The sequence below is a fragment of the Bubalus bubalis genome, chromosome 1, assembly GCF_019923935.1.
Source record: "Bubalus bubalis isolate 160015118507 breed Murrah chromosome 1, NDDB_SH_1, whole genome shotgun sequence".
NCBI lineage: Eukaryota > Metazoa > Chordata > Mammalia > Artiodactyla > Bovidae > Bubalus > Bubalus bubalis.
In genome coordinates, this window is record NC_059157.1 from 116,641,948 (window position 1) to 116,658,697 (window position 16,750).

At 37.1% G+C, this 16,750-nt stretch overlaps 1 protein-coding gene across 2 annotated transcripts in view; it reads left to right on the forward strand.

The window, feature by feature from the left end:
* Positions 1–5,618: 5,618 nt before the first annotated feature.
* PAK2 (p21 (RAC1) activated kinase 2) overlaps positions 5,619–16,750 on the forward strand; it is a 92,665-nt gene continuing 81,533 nt past the window's right edge. Inside the window, exon 1 of one of the 2 annotated variants that reach the window (XM_006054231.4) lies at positions 5,619–5,917. The gene's annotated coding sequence lies outside the window, so the exon portion shown is untranslated. Of the gene's footprint in view, positions 5,918–6,316; positions 6,531–16,750 lie in introns of those variants that run through there. The other variant, XM_044943215.2, reaches the window with a different exon arrangement.

The following is a 16,750-nucleotide window of genomic DNA, read 5'->3' on the forward strand; positions in this document are numbered from 1 at the left end:
CATGTTTTCCAGGTTTTTTTTTTTCCTCAGTGGGATTAATATAGTGGCATTTAAATAGAATTATATACTAGTTAAAATTCAGTACCATTAATACCATTTTGGAATACGGTTAGTCAGGTGGGGGAACCCGGTACTGTTTATCCTCTTAAGTGTGTTTCTGTGTATGTGCATGTAAGTAATAGCCATTTTCTTTTGCACATCAAAGCCAAGTTCCTCAGTATTTAAATGTTTTCATTTCAGTTAATATTTGAAATGGTGGCTTGGGATATGATTCAGCTATTTTTTCATTTATATGGGTATTCAGAAGTGTAACAAAAGTGTGAATGTGAGTGAAGATACTTTAATATGAGTTTTTTTGCCTGATAAATGCTGGCAGATGATATCGCTTTGATACAACAGAGCATTTTGAAATCTTTATACTGTCTTCTTTGGATTACTTAAAAAATGAAAATTACTTTACTTTTTAAATCAGTTTCTCAAAGAAAACAGGTACTATTCTCCTGGTCATTGTGTTCCAGTATTGTTCCACTTGTATGCTGTATTTTCTTAAAGTATCATGGGGGTGAAAATAACAAAGATTACCTCAACTAAGTGTGGTGGTGGGGTAGAGATTGTTTTGTGTGTGTGTGCGCCTTTCAGCCACTCTAGTAGAAACTTAGATTATTTAGTTAGATCTAAGGGAGGATAGTAGATTCATGACTTGGGAACTGAGAAGATTTATTTCTGCTGTAATAATTTCAGAATGTAATGAGTTTAAGGATTACTCTAGTCAAATAGTCTATTCATCTCATGTTACTCATCTATATTTATGATTGATGCTAATTGATACGATGTGAAGATAAAGAATGTAAGGTGAAGTGACTAACACCTATGTGTGTGTGCATGCTTGGTGTCCCACTCATTGCGACCCCATGGAAGCTGCCAGGCTCCACTGTCCATGGGATTTCCCAGGCAAGAATACTGGAGTGAGTTGTCATTTTCTTCTCCAGGGGATCTTCCTGACCCAGGGATTGAACCCAAAGTTCCTGCATCTCCTGCCTTGGCAGGCAGATTCTTTACCACTGTGTCACAAGGGAAGCCCCACACCTATCTGTATTATCCATCAAATTTATATACTACCGGCAGGTAGTTGAATATAAGATTTGGTAGGCTGTAAGAGAGTGAAATAATATAGAGGATTGTCCTAGTCCATGCTATGTTAGTAGGTTTAACTATCTATCTGATTTCTTGTACCTTACTTCTGGGATTACCTTCCTCCTGAAGTATATCTTTTTAAGATGTTCCTATAGTAAGTCTCTGGTTTGTAACATTTCTGTGGCTTGTGATATCTCTGTTTTTGCTTGATGATATATTTATTTCACCCTCACTTTTGTTACTAAGAGTTTAACAAGGTATGTGCTTCTAAGTTCAGTTACTTTCTTTAGGTAGTTTGAAAATATTTTTCCATTGTCAGATTGCACACATTGTTGCAGTTGTGAAATCTATGCTAAATTTAATAGTTGTTTCTCTGCAGGGGATGTCTTTTCTTTCTGGGTTCTTTATCTTTGGTATTCTGCAGTTTCACTTTGATGTGTTTGAGATTTCCTTTACTTATCCTGTTTGGGATTCACTTTGCTTCCTGAATCTGAAGGGTCTTGTCTTTGATCAATTCTGGAAAATTCTAAGCCATTGTCTTATCATATACTGCTTCTTTTGTTTTTTCTCTTTTTCTCATTATGCATACAGTATACAGTATACCTGCACAATCTGTCCCCATGTCTCTCAACTTTCCTTTCATATTTCCTTTCTCTTTGGGTTGCTATCAGTAATTTCTGTAGATCTGCCTTCCAGTTTATTAATTCTCTCTTTAACTGTGTGTAATGTACTATTTAATCCAAACATTGGCTTTGGTTTCAGTTATATTTTTTTATTTCTAGAAGTTTTACTTGACTCCTTTTCAAAGTTGCTTGGTGAATTTTTTTAAAATAGTATCTTGTTTCTTGCTCCTGGCTTACTTTGCTTAATCATTTTAATAAACTTATGTTATATTCTGTAATAAATAATTCCAAAATCTAAACTTCATGAGCTTCATTATTCTCTTTGTGGTTTCTGTTGATTCATTCCTGGCTTATTTTCGCAGATGTATTGTAGTTTTATTTTGGGTGCTCATGTGTACCTTTTGATAGCCTGTTTATCTGTGGAAATCCTTTCAGTCCTCTGTTGAGAGTGACCCTGTGCAATAAGGATATGTTTTTGTTTTTTCTAGACCTCCAAGTGTTACTAGCCTGAGAGACTTACTTGACTTGAGGTTTCCTGGACAGTGTAGGTACTATAAATTTGCACTTTCAGACCTATGTGAGGGAAGACGTGTTGTTATGAATTCTAAAGGGGAAGTTTTTTTCCCCTTGATGCCAAAATCCAGGCTAAAATATATCCACATATTGGCCTGGGTTGGTACAGGGGATTTTTTTCTCCTAGTCTATTCTCAGAGGGTATAGTCCTCTGAATTTTCCAGCCTTGTGCAGGATTATAGTCCCAACTCTTTTTACAGGCTCATAGCCTTGTCTTTGGTCTCTTGTCTCCTGGGCGTCCAGGAAAACCATAGAGATTTGAGGTAAGTAGGTTCTTTCAACATAACACAAAACAACAGGCTTCATTGACTTGGTTACTACTTTGGTTTCTTGATCCTCCTTTGGGTTGAATGTGAAGTTTGTAAGCCCATCAGAGGTATTCCTCTCTCTTTGTTTTAATTGGAAGATGATTGCTTTATAATATTGTGTTGACTTCTGCCATATTTAAACATGAATCAGCCACAGGTATATACATGTCCCCTCCCTGCTGAACCCTGCTCCCATCTCCCACCCCATGCCACCCCTTTAGGTTGTCACAGAGCACAGAGATCAAATTGCCAACATCTGCTGGATCATTGAAAAAGCAAGAGAGTTCCAGAAAAACATCTATTTCTGCTTTATTGACTATGCCAAAGCCTTTGACTGTGTGGATCATAATAAACTATGGAAAATTCTGAAAGAGATGGGAATACCAGACTACCTGACCTGCCTCTTGAGTAACCTGTATGCAGGTTAGGAAGCAACAGTTAGAACTGGACATGGAACAACAGACTGGTTCCAAATAGGAAACGGAGTACATCAAGCCTGTATATTGTCACCCCGTTTATTTAACTTAAATGCAGAATACATCATGAGAAATGCTGGGCTGGAAGAAGCACAAGCTGGAATCAAGATTGCCAGAAGAAATATCAGTAACCTCAGATATGCAGATGACACCATCCTTATGTCAGAAAGTAAAGAAGAACTAAAGGGCCTCTTGAAAGTGAAAGAGGAGAGTGAAAAGGTTGGCTTAAAGCTCAACATTCAGAAAACTAAGATCATGGCATCTGGTCCCATCACTTCATGGCAAATAGATGGGGAAACAGTGGCTGACTTTATTTTTCTGGGCTCCAAAATCACTGCAGATAGTGATTGCAGCCATGAAATTAAAACACGCTTACTCCTTGGAAGGAAAGTTATGACCAACCTAGACCATATTAAAAAGCAGAGACATTACTTTGCCAACAAAGGTCCGTCTAGTCAAGGCTATGGTTTTTCCAGTGGTCATGTATGGATTTGAGAGTAGGACTATAAAGAACTCTGAGCACTGAAGAATTGATGCTTTTGAACTGTGGTGAGAGTCCTTTGGACTGCAAGGAGATCCAACCAGTTCATCCTAAAAGAGATCAGTCCTGGGTGCTCATTGGAAGGACTGATGTTAAAGCTGAAACTCCAATATTTTGGCCACTTGATGCGAAGAGCTGACTCATTGGAAAAGACCCTCACGCTGGGAAAGATTGAGGGCAGGAGGAAAAGGGGATGACAGGAAAAGATGGTTGGATGGCATCACCGACTCAATGGACATGGGTCTGGGTGGACTCCGGGAGTTGGTGATGGACAGGGAGGCCTGGCATGCTGCGGTTCATGGGGTCGCAAAGAGTCGGATACAACTGAGCGACTGAACTGAACTGAACTGGGTTGAGCTTATGCCTTTGAAAGGATATTCTATTTTATCCAGTATTTTGTATATTTAATAGTGGGAATGTTTTTCAAGTTATCTAATAGTGTGCCCTATTGCTCCTTGAATCCCTTTTCTCATATTCTCCATATCAATTAAGTTTTTGCTCTATGTCTATCAGTAAGAACAATTTGGCTTCCAATATCTACTTCCATTGCTATTACTCTAGCATCAGTCATGATTAATACCTCTCTAATTCAATCATTTCTCTTGCGTCTCAAAACTCCATTCTCCATGTAGCAATCTAGTATAAACCAGGTAAAATCACTTCCCTGCTTACAACTATTTAATAACTTCTTGGAATAAAGTCCAGCCTCCTTACCATGTCATTTAAGATCCTTCCTGACCTGAATCTTGTCTTCTCTAGTGTTTTGCCATACTATGCTACTCTTCTTGCACTAAACTGCAGTTACACAGACCTTTTTAACTGACCTTAGCGAGTTCTTTTCTTCTTTCCTCTGCTTGTAATGCTCCTGAAAGCTTCTCATGGCTCTCTCTTTCAGTTCTTAGCTTAAAAGTCACCTCCTTAAAGATACTTTCACTGGCCACCTTATCCAAAGTAATCATCCTAGTTTTTTCCCTCATACCAGATTCTATTTTAATTATTGCGTTTTTATATTTGGAAGTTCCACAAAGACAAAGTGACTCATGTTCACTCTTGTATCCCTGATACCCAGGAGTGACTGGTACATATTAGACACTGAGTGAATACATTGAGGAATCTAGTCAAAGCTATAGTTTTTCCAGTAGACATGTATGGATGTGAGAGTTGGACCATAAAGAAAGCTGAGCTCCAAAGAATTGATGCTCTTGAACTGTGGTGTTGGAGATGACTCATGAGAGTCCCTTGGACTACAAGGAGATCAAACCAGTCAATCCCAAAGGAAATCAGTCCTGAATACTCACTGGAAAGAGTGATGCTGAAGCTGAAACTCCCAATACTTTGGCCACCTGATGCAAAGAACTGACTCATTGGAAAAGACCCTGATGCTGGGAAAGGTTGAAGGCAGGAGGAGAAGGGGATGACAGAGGATGATATGGTTGGACGGCATCACCAGCTCTATGGACATGAGTTTGAGCAAGTTCCTGGAGTTGGTGATGGACAGGGAAGCCTGGCATGCTGTAGTCCATGGGGTTGCAAAGTGTCAGACATCACTGAGCAACTGAACTGAACAGAATGAATACATTGAGGAATTCCTCTGTGAATAAAACAGAGGCCTTAATTAGCACCAAAATACATTGAGTTACAGGCAAAAAGCAAAATGGATAGTGGATGAATTCTCAGAAACAGATGTCCTGGAGCAGGTTCATGTAACAAAAATCGTCTTTCAATGTCTTTGGTTGGCACAGACCTGACTGGAGACAATGCTGAACTACACTGAGGGACTGGCGGTCTCTCTCAATACAGAGAATACCCCGCCAAAAAAAGAAAGTGGGAGAGAGAAGTGGAACACATCTCCAAACTACAAGTCCCGACAGGCCCCGCGTGAACTCGCCCACTGGGAGGTGGTGCCGGTCTCCGCCCAGTGGAGCTCGGGCTTCGGTCCCGCCCCTCTCCGCTCCCCGCCGTCGCCCTCCCCCAGGGTTGTGGCCACGCGCAGCGGCGGTGGTTGTTCCGCTTCCCCTCTGGCCTGGGCCGTCGCCATTGCCGAAGGCTCCCTGCCCTCCCCTCCCGGCGCCCGCGGGGCTCGGCTGCCGCCTGGCCTAGCAGTAGCAGCGGCTGCGCTCCAGCGCGGCCCCTCTTCCCGCCCCGCTTCCCCTTCCCTCCCCTCCCCGCCCCGCGTCGCGCGCTTGCTCTGGGCGGCTCCGGAGCCCGCCGGGAGCTCGGCCGGAGGCTCCTCGCTGGGGCGGGGACCTGTCTTCGCCTAGGGTAAGTGTGCAGACAGGCCGGGACGCGGGCCGTCGTTCTCATTTCTCCTCGCTTCTACGCGGCCTGGCCGGCGTGAGCGGCCCGGGGCAGCTGACCTGCCCCGCGCGGGCCCGGGAAGCCGCCACCTGCGTGCCTGGAGCCGCAACTCTTGGGGCGGTGGCTCATTGTCTGCGCCCTCGGGCTGTTTTCTTCTCCGGCTCTAGCCTGAAATGGGAAGCTTGCTGGGCTGGTGAGATCTAACTCTTCCTGGACCCGGCCCTGCCCTGAACCCTGTCGCTCCACCGTCTCTGCCCTCTGTTGATCTCCCTTTCCTCGCGTTTCAGCCGCCTTTTCTTCATTTACTTTAGTGTTCGACGAAACGTTTCGGGTTTTATTCCTTGATTTTTTCGTCTCTTACAGAGTCCCAGCTCCTCCTTATCTCTCTGGTCATCCCAGTTTCTTTGCCGAGGCACATTGTCTAGAGCCGCTTTATTCTTTTCTAAACTGCAATCTGTGATCTCTTCCATATTCCGCATCAGTAGAAAACGAATAGTTTTCCGAGGGTTTGAGAGCCTCCGTTTAAAAACACAACTTTCGGGTCTTCTCGTGAAACCTTTTGATCCTCCGCCAGGAGGTGAGTATTTGCTTCTTTAGGTAACTTAGCTGAAGGTTGGCTTTCACTATGTTTAGCTTTCTTTAAAACAACACATACACACAAAACGTTGTCGAATATTCCTCAGTGCGCTCAACCTTTTGACTCATTCTTTAAAGATAGAGTCATCCAAGAGCTGCAGAGTGGAAAGCAATTGCCGTTGTCGTCAGTTGTTGTAGGGTTGTACTACCGGCCCCGTATCTTATCTTTAATGGGAATACTCTGGGCAGTGCGAACGTGATTTCTTTCCTCCTTGATAAATAATGCCAACTCCTATTGGTTTAGTTATCTCAGATTTATTTTACAAGTAATCTGTGTTTTTTTTGTTTTCTTTTTCAACCTCTGTGAAAAGACAATCAAAATGGTTAGGCCTAAAATTAGACTCCCACGAGCTGTGTTTTGGATCAAGGTTGTTCACGTCACGTTTTTTCCCCTGCTCTGTTTGACTCTTCCGCTCTTGCAAGTAGGCAGGATATTGAAATGTAGAAGAATTTGCTCTGGGGGTTTTGTTGTTGTACGGTTATTCAAAAGAATAACATTAAGTAAAGTTAGATTGGGATGAAGACAGTGAATGGTAATTTTAAAAGCAGGTTAGAACTTGTCAACTTTTCCAAGAGCTCTGTGGCTTTTGTAAATCACTCTCATAATCTCTTCTATATATTTTGTATCTATGAAAAAATATATATCTAAGTAAAACGTTTGTTCATGTTCTCCTCTTAAGGGTATTGATTTAAGGCAACTCTTAAATCCTTAGTTTTTAAATCTTTGTTGTTTTAACTAGCCAGAAACACAGACTTACATTATGAAAAATGAACCTTAAAATGTTTCTGACCTGTAACATATGTAGATCTTAAACCCACTTTCAGGTTTTGGTGAAAGAGGTTGCACCTAAATTCAGTGTATTTTCAGGACTGTCATTTTGGTAGCGTCAGTTGTCCTTAATTCATTGAGAGGTCTTCTTGGGCTAAGGGGTTAAGGTCTAGAAATGTTGGAGTGTGCAAGTAGATGTGTTGATGTCAGCTTCTCTGCCAGTGATTTCTATAATCTGATACTTTTACTGAGGAAGAGTTCTGGGTATTCTCCTTCTCTTAGGGGCCTGATTCCAGTTTACAATTATTCAGAATTATTCTTCTGGACTTTTGACATTAAATGTTAACCTTGCAAACCCAAGTTCATAAAGTCTGTAATTGTAGTCTATCTGCTGAACAAATGAATAGGGGTTCCTATGATTCTCTAGTCTTTTTGATGGGCAGATTTCCAAGCAGACATGGTTAGCAGTGGTGTATGTATCTTTTCAATTATAATTTTTTTTAAGAAAAAACTTGGAACTTGTTCAGGTAACTGGGATAAACATTGTTATTCTTTTTTTTTTTTTTTTAATTTTTTTTGGCTGTGCCAGGTCTTCATTGCTGCAGTTGGGCTTTCTCTAGTTCAGTGAATGGGGGCTACTCTCTAGTTGAGGTACGCAGGCTTCTCATTGAGATGGCTTCTCTTGTTGAGCATGGGGGCTTCAGTAGTTGTGGCTCGCCTGCTTAGTCACCCTGAGGCATGTGGAATCTTCCTGGACCAGGGATGGAACCTGTGTCCCCTGCCTTGGCAAGTGGATTCTTGACCCTTGGACCACCAGGGAGGTTCTCTATTCTTTTTTAAAAAAAGAGAGACCTTGTTCAAATAGCGTGGGATAAAATAGGTAGATATTGTTAAATTCTTCCTATGTTTAATCTGTCTATATTGATTATTCTAGTATTTGAATATAACATTTCTTTTGGCTTTCTGAATTTCCTACTTTTGATTAAAATGTGAAACTGTACCTTGTTTTCAAGTCTTTAAGGCTTTGAGATTCTGATCAATTTGTTTTTAAAAGCTCTTGCAGTTAGTTACAGGGCTAATTCCAGACTAATCAAGGAGGATGTTAAGTTACTCGCAAATCTGAGTTGTCCTTCGTATCCTTCTTGTACCTTGATAGAAGCAGAAAGAGATGCAAAAAAAAAAAAAGAAGAAGAAGAAAAAAAATAGCCCCTGTTGCCTTGAAAAATACTATTTTCTTCTGTGATAAGAATTGAGTGTCACCACTTCTTCATTTTAGGATCACTAACCTGAGTAAGAATAGTTAAGTCTGAATATTCAGGCCACATTTCAGAGGTCTAGCCTATCATCTCTAAGATATATTAGTACTTGTCATTCCAGGTATCAGAAGTGGTTAGGAGCTGGAGACCTGGGTTTGAATCCTAGCTCTTGCGCTTGACTCTGGACAAGATACATATTCTTTTCAGACTTGATTTTTTCAATCTATAAGATGATGATTAATAATAATAACAGTATAATACAAATTTCATAAGGCTATTTGGAGCAAATGAGATAATACAGGGAAAATTACTTAGCAAATGCTGTGCTTACATGATTAATAAATGTTAATTAATATTCTATTCTAAAATAGGTTTCATATTTAGTTGCTTCTGCAACAAATGTTATACCTAGAAACTTAGATTTAAGACTGCTTTCTGAAAGTGGTTGGAATCTCAGGACCACATTTTTGAGACCATAACTGTTAAAAATTACTTTTCAGGGGAAAAAAAAGTTTCATCAATGAAATCAAATATAGGTTTTTTAAATACATATTTCTCAGATTTTAAAATAGTTATATTTCTCATAGAAAATTTAGAAAGTAGTGTAAACTATTAAGAAACAGGACAAAAATTACTATACAAGAATCACTTAGCCCTCAGAGATAACCATAATTATAACAGATTAGAATAGTGAGTTTTTTCCCCCTTATTTTAAAATTAAATTTCAAAGGTAGTCAGTTCATGCTTATCACAAAAGATTCAAGCAAGTCAGTTATTTAGAGTAAAAAGTGAAAATTACTTCCCTTACTTCCTAGTCGCATTTCTTACAGGTACCCACTGTTAGCAATTTTGTTTTCTTTATGCAATTAGAAATAAACACAGTGTGTGTGTAATCTTACCTTGATTTTTTTTAATAAAAAATCTAATTGTTATAAATTATTTTTCCATCTCAGTACTTGTTATACCTCATGTTTTTAATAGTCATGCAATATTCTATTCTTTTCTTGTACTTTACTTAATTATTTATGGTTATTTGTTACTTCTACTTTCGGGCAACTAAAAGTGGAGCTTTAGTGAACTTACTTATATCTTTGTGCACATACATATGTATAGAAGTATTTCCATAAAAAGGATTCTTAAGTGTGCATTTTAAGTTTTAATAGATGCCAAATTGCCTTCCTAAAAGGTTATACTGATCTATACTTCTTTATTGAATTGCAGAAGCTCTTTACACATAGTAGATATTAATCCTTTGTTTAAGAGTATCTTTTCCATTTTACCTTTATCAAAAAACAATTTTCTATATTTTCTTCTGGTACTTTAATAATTGTATTTAAATCTTAGTACTTCAGGATTATTTTTTTGGTGCAAAGTGGGGTAAGAGTTTGGCTACTGAAATAAAATATAGGTATGAAAATATTTCAGGACTTTGAGGTTGGTGTAAAAATTTATCACATGATAGGGATTCAGAGAGGAATATTTTAATAGTTTTATTGTAAGCATCACATTTGAAAAGGAGGGGGAAATGCCCTCTCTTGGCTCCTGGTTCTTGGCATCTACCTAATTCATCCTCAGCCTTCAGATTTCAGCTTTTGAGTATAGCTTTCTCTGGGAGTCTTCCCTGATTTCCGGTATGATTTAGATGTTCTTATTGGTTTTATGTTTTCTTAACACATTGATCCATAATCTTTCTTTGGAGTGTGCTGAAAGGATGAGTTATTCATCTGGAAATGAGAGTTATATCTCAATTTTTGTCAATTGAAACTAATCAAAAAGGAGGTGCAAAGAACTCTAGTTTTGGTTAAAATTGAAACACATATATACATACGGGCTTCCCATGTGGCGTAATGGTAAAGAACCTGCCTCCAGTGCAGGTTAGAGGTAACAGACTCTGGTGGATCCCTGGGTTGGGAACATCCCCTGGAGGAGGGCACGACAACCCACTCCCGTATTCTTCCCTGGATAATCCAATGGACAGAGGAGCCTGGCGGGCTGCAGTCCATACTGGGTCATGCAGAAACCCACTCCAGTATTCTTGCCTGGAGAATCCCATGGACAGAGGAGCCTGGCGGGCTGTAGTCCATATAGGATTGTGCAGAGTCAGAGACGACTGAAGCGACTTAGCACAGCACATATATACATATACGTTCAGGGCTCTTTTAACCTACGTTACTGAGTTCTTCCTAACATGTTTCTGATCACACCATTATCTTGTAGATAATATTTTTTCATGTGAATATTTAATAAGTTCTGGGAAAATAGAGGTTTTATTTTAATCCTTATTTCATAGGTGCATTTTAAGGTATAATCTCAGCTTTTAAAAAATTAATTCCTATTCTCAGATTCCCTGGCAATTCAGTGGTCAGGACTCTGTGTTTCCTTTGTGTTCCCTTGTTGGGGAACTAAGATCTCAAAAGCCGCTTGGTGTGCCCAAAAATTAAAAAAAAAATTAATTCCTATGCTTTTTAATTTTGAGATTTGGTTTATAAAGCAAAAATGTTACATAATAACCACATGAACAACAAGAGTTGGAGTAAAACTTTTAGACACAATTTCAGTTTCTCTAAAGATCAGGTTATTAAAGAATAAAAAGTTACATTGGCAGATATAATAGTAAAAATATAGCCAGGTGTTTGATAGAGTATCTGTTGCAAATTCTTTCTGAACTTTTTCACCTTCCTTATTGAATATTTGAAAAGAATAAAGTTTTTTTTTTTTTTTTAAAAAAGAACATTGCCTATGAATGACTGCTGTTAATACAGTATTTTGATATTTCTTTATATTTTGTATGTGTACATAATTTACTTTTCTGAAATTTTGGAGTCATATTTTGTGGAATTTGCTATCTTGATTTTTTTTTAACTTAACATTAAATCTTGACAGTTTCCTTCTGTTCTCCTTAAAAATTCTTTTTAAAAATGATTTTTTAATGTTGCCTAACGTTCTATTGTACAGCTGTGCCTTAGTTTCACTATTTTCCTATTGGCTGATGTGTAATTTTTTTCCAGTATTTTATACAAATAATTCTATAGTGAATATCTTTTTATTTTTCCCTGATTATTTAGAATATTTTCTTAGAAATGGAATTACTGAATAAAAGCATATAAACATTTAAAAGTATTAAGTTACGTTTCAGAAATGTTTGATGTGTATTATCACTAGCTTTGTGAATCTCATTTTGTTGCTGTTGTCCTTGAAACAACCATCATTCTTAATGAAATTGTTAAATTTGCTTAAATTTGTTTATTGCTAGGCACATAAATTAGTTTAATATGCATTTCTTGTTTAACTTATAGTTTTTGTGGATTTGGTTTAGTTTATTATTTCTGATAAATATACAGAAGTAACTAGATTTTCTTTTTTTAGTAAGTTCTCTTTAAAAATTTTTTTACACTATTTTAAAAGTTCGTTTCCATTCACAGTTCTTATAAAACATTTGCTACATTCTGTGTGTTGCATGAAACATCCTTGAGCCTATCTTACACCCAGTAGTTTGTACCCGTAGAAATAACTAGATTTTTGTGTTCACGATAATTTTTCTTATCTTTCTGGATTTCAGTAAAATTTTATTTACTTTTTTTTTTCCAGGTTCCTTGTCTTACCTAAAAATAATAGTAACTTTTGCTTTATTTCCAATAGTTATAGTATTTATTTTTATTTTAGCTCTTTATTACATTGATTAGAATCTCCAAGACAGAGTTAAATAAGAGAGGTGATAATTGTCTTGGAATGTCTCTGGTATTTTTACAGTTAAGGATGACTACAGCTGTTGGTTTTAGATTAAAATTCCTTATTATTTATTTTCTTCTTTATAAAAAATAATTATCTTCTGAATTTTATCAAATGTTTTTATAACACTTAGGTGATGGTAAGGTTTTTCTTTTACTACTTACAAAAGTATGTAAATAAATTTGCTAATAACATTCCCACGATACTCAAAGACCTATATTATGAGGAACCAAACTTGTGAGTCAAGTGTACAGAATTTATTGAAAGAGTAGAAGGAATCTCATAGGAATTTTTAATTTAATAAGAATACACAGTCCATATGGTAACTGTTGTAGTCTATGGAGAAATCCTTACTTACTCTCATGCATCAGCTTTGATAAATTTGTATCTAATATTTTTTAAGATATTCAAATTTATTATATGGGTATATGTAAATTTTTATAATTAAAATCTGTGGTGTTCATTTCCATCATTTATTAGTGATTTTGTTATTTTTCTTAATTTGATTTGTCAAATGTTTTCTTTTCTTAGTAATTTTTTAATAAGAGACTTTGAGATTCATTCTGTTAATTTTCTGTGTTCTGATTTTCTAACTTCTGCTTTTTATTTTGTTCCTGCTTTTTTTTGTTGTTATACTTTTTCTAACTTAGTAAATTCTTAGTTCTCTCTCTTTTTTATTTAATGAGAACATTTAATGCTCTTAATTTGCCTCTGAGTACAGCTTTGCATTCTAAAATGCCTCTGAATGATTTTCTTGATTTCATTGCTTTCCAAATAGCTGGTAGTTCTAATTTGATTACCTCTTTGACTCAGGAGGTACTTGGTACAGTTCTGTTCACTCTTACATTCTTTCATTGTCAGTGACTATGGTTTTTTAAAATATTTTTGAGTTTATTGAGGGTTTCTTTGTGACTTGAAGCATAATCCAATTTTCTAAATGATCTTTGAGAACTTTTCAGAGAACATTTTCTATTTGCACATACAGTTTATATACACACATGTATCTGTCAATCTTTATTCAAATTGTCTTACTCCTTATTAATAGTTTTTATAACTATAAGACTTAGCCTTTATTTTTTCATCTTAATCTGTCATTGTTTCTGAAAAGCTTATGCTTACTTATATTGAGGCCTTTATGTTTGTTTTTTCTGCCTGAATACTGTCTTCCTTTCATATGTCACTGCCTTACCTGATCAGCCATCTAATACAGCCTCCCCTGCCCCTGCTCGGTATCTAACTTTTTGTCCCTTTGTGTTTGTCTTTATAGCACTTCCACCTGAATTTATTTTTTCATTTACTTGTTTATTTCTTTGCTATTATCCTGTTCAGAACTTAGAACAAGTATGTTTGCAGTAAGAATGTGTTTGTTGAGTAAAGGGTGCCCAGTTTTTTAATGATTTTTATTTTTAAAAAATTAATAGACTTCATTTTATACCATTTTAGATTCACAAAAAAATTGAGCAAAAAAGTACAGAGAGCTCTCATATACCCTGATCTACCTTCTCCATTAGCTTCCCCAACCATCATTATACATTATGTGGTATGTTTGTTAAAATTGATGAACCACTGTACATCACTATCAATCAAAGCTCATAATTTATATTAGGATTCACTTTTGATGATTAATATAATGAGTATTGGGTATTGACAAGTGGTGGATAAATGCCACGTATCCACCATTACAGTATCATCCAAAATAGTTTCTCAGCTCCTAAAATTCCCTGTGCTCCTCTTATTTGTCCCTCTTTTTTCGCTAATCCTTGTCAACTACTGATGCTTTAACTGTCTCCACGGTCTTGCCTTTTCCAGAATTTCATATAGTTGGATTATACAATATGTAACCTTTTCAGCTTCTTTCACTTAGCAGTATGCATGTGAGTATCATTCATTATTTTTTTATGGCTTAATAGCTCATTGATTTTTTGTGCTGAAAATAATACTCCATTGTTGGAATATACCACAGTTTGTCTATCCACTTACCTACTGAAGGACATCTTGGTTGCTTCCACTTTTGGCAGCCATGAGTAAAGCTGCTATATAAACATCCATGTTTGGGTTTTGCATGTGTATAAGTTTTCAGCTGATTAGAGTAAATAGCAAGGAAAATGATCACTGTATTGTACGGTAAGAATGTATTTAGTTTCCTAAGAATCTGCTAAAATTGTCTTTCAAAGTGACTGAACCATTTTGCTTTCCCAGCAGCAGTGAATGAGAGTTCCTGCTGCTCAAATCCTCTTCGGCATTTAACGTTATTCGTGTTTTGGATTTTAACCATTTAAATAGATGTGTAGTGCTATCTTATTGTTGCAGTTTGCAATTCCCTAATGAAGTATGAGGCTGAGCGTCTTTATTTCAGATGCTTCTTTTGCAAATATTTTCCCCTACTCTGGCTTGTCTTGTTATCGCAACCCTGATGATTTTTATCATGTTTTTGGTATAATATTATTGATGGATGTTTAAGTTCTGTACTGCTTAAGGTCTGCATTCCACCTAATCAATAAAAATTTGTCATATTTAATGAGTCTTTTATTTTACTTAAATTCATATCAGTCCTGTTCTTTGTTCAGTAAATTATTAGCCAACTTTTTCTTTCCATGCCACTTTTAATTGTAGCTCTTTTAAATTGTAACTACTGAACTACTAAAATAGTTTTGTTTTAATCTAAAATGAATACTGAAAACATATATGTGTATTGTCATAATTTTGTTGAGTATGTTTCTGTTATTTTTTAATGCTTTCTATTTTTTAATGGCTCATTGCTACTGCTTCTACATTTTTGTGAAATATACATAATGTAAAGTTATTATCTTAACCAATTTTAGGTGAAGTTAACTATTAAACAACATGAGTTTGAATTGCCCAGGTCCACGTATGCCTGGTTTGTTTGTTGTTTTTTTTTCTCAATAGTAAATACTATAGTACAGCACTATTCAAGGTTGGTTGAATGCTAGGATGCAGAACCACAGATACAGAGGAACTTTGGATTTGGAGAAACCATATTATGGAGAGCTGGACTGTGGGTTATACTCAGATTTTTTACCGTGTGGAGGGTTGTGCTCCCAACTCCAGACTGTTCAGAGTCAACCATATGCAGTTCTTTGGCATTAAGTACACTTACATTGTACAACCATCATTACCATCCATCTCCAGAATTTTTCATCTTTGCTAACTGAATCTTTGTGCTCATTAAATGCTGACCCTCTATTCCTCTATATCCACAACCCCTCGTGACTGTGTCTAATCTACTTTGTCCTATGATTTTGCCATTTCCAGGTGATTCATATAAGTAGAATCATACAGTATTTGTCCTTTTGTGTCTGCTTCTTTCATGTAGCATATTTTCAAGGTTCATCCTTGTTTATGGGGCTTCCTTGGTAGCTCAGCTGGTAAAGAATCTGCCTGTAATTCAGGAGACCCTGGTTCAATTCCTGGGTTGGGAAGCTCCCCTGGAGAAGGGATAGGCTAACCACTCCAGTATTCTTCGGCTTCCCTGGTGGCTCAGATGGTTAAGAATCCACCTGCAATGAAGGAGACCTGGGTTCGATCCCTGGGTTGGGAACATTCCCTGGAGGGCATGGCAACCCACTCCAGTGTTCTTGCCTGGAGAGTCCCCATGGACAGAATAGTCTGGCGGGCTACAGTCCATGGGGTCACAAAGAGTTGGACAGGACTGAATGACTAAGCACAGAACGTACCTGAAGCTTCATTCTTTATTTTTTCATTTCCAGAAATATTTTTGGTTACTTTTAGTTCTGTTTTCTTCCTTGGAAACACTTGTAGTCATTAGGTTAGCTTATCATTTCTCTCTTTTGTGTGAGCTTCTCAAATGTTTGTCTTTATCACTCATTTGATTTTCCTTTATCACCTCCAGTGTCAGCTTTACTTCTGCTATTAAAATATAGTTTCATTGCATCTTTTAAAAATTTACCCCATTCCTTTTTTTTTGCTTAAATTACCCTCATTTCATCTTGGTCTTTTCTCTTTATATATGCCTGTTTCATGGAGTTTGCCAAACAGTGTTTAGAACTTAATTCTGTGTCCTGAATTAATTCACCCAAGTTAGATTCTACTTTTATGAAAAGTAATTTTTTTCTATTTCTTGTGCTGCATTATTGTTGGGATCAGTGTTGGATTTTTTTCCTGCTTATTCATCCTTTTTCTTTTTTAAATATTTATTTTTATTTACTTATTTATTAGGTTTTCCAGGTGGCTCAGTGGTAAAGAATCCACCTGCCAATGTAGGAGATGCAGGTTCGATCCCTTGGTCAGGAAGAGCCCATGGAGAAGGAAATGGCAACCCATTCTAGTATTCTTGCCTGGGAAATTGCATGGACAGAGGAGTGTGGCCGGCTCCAGTCCATGGGGTCACAAGAAGAGTCAGACACAACTGAGCAAGTAAACAATAAA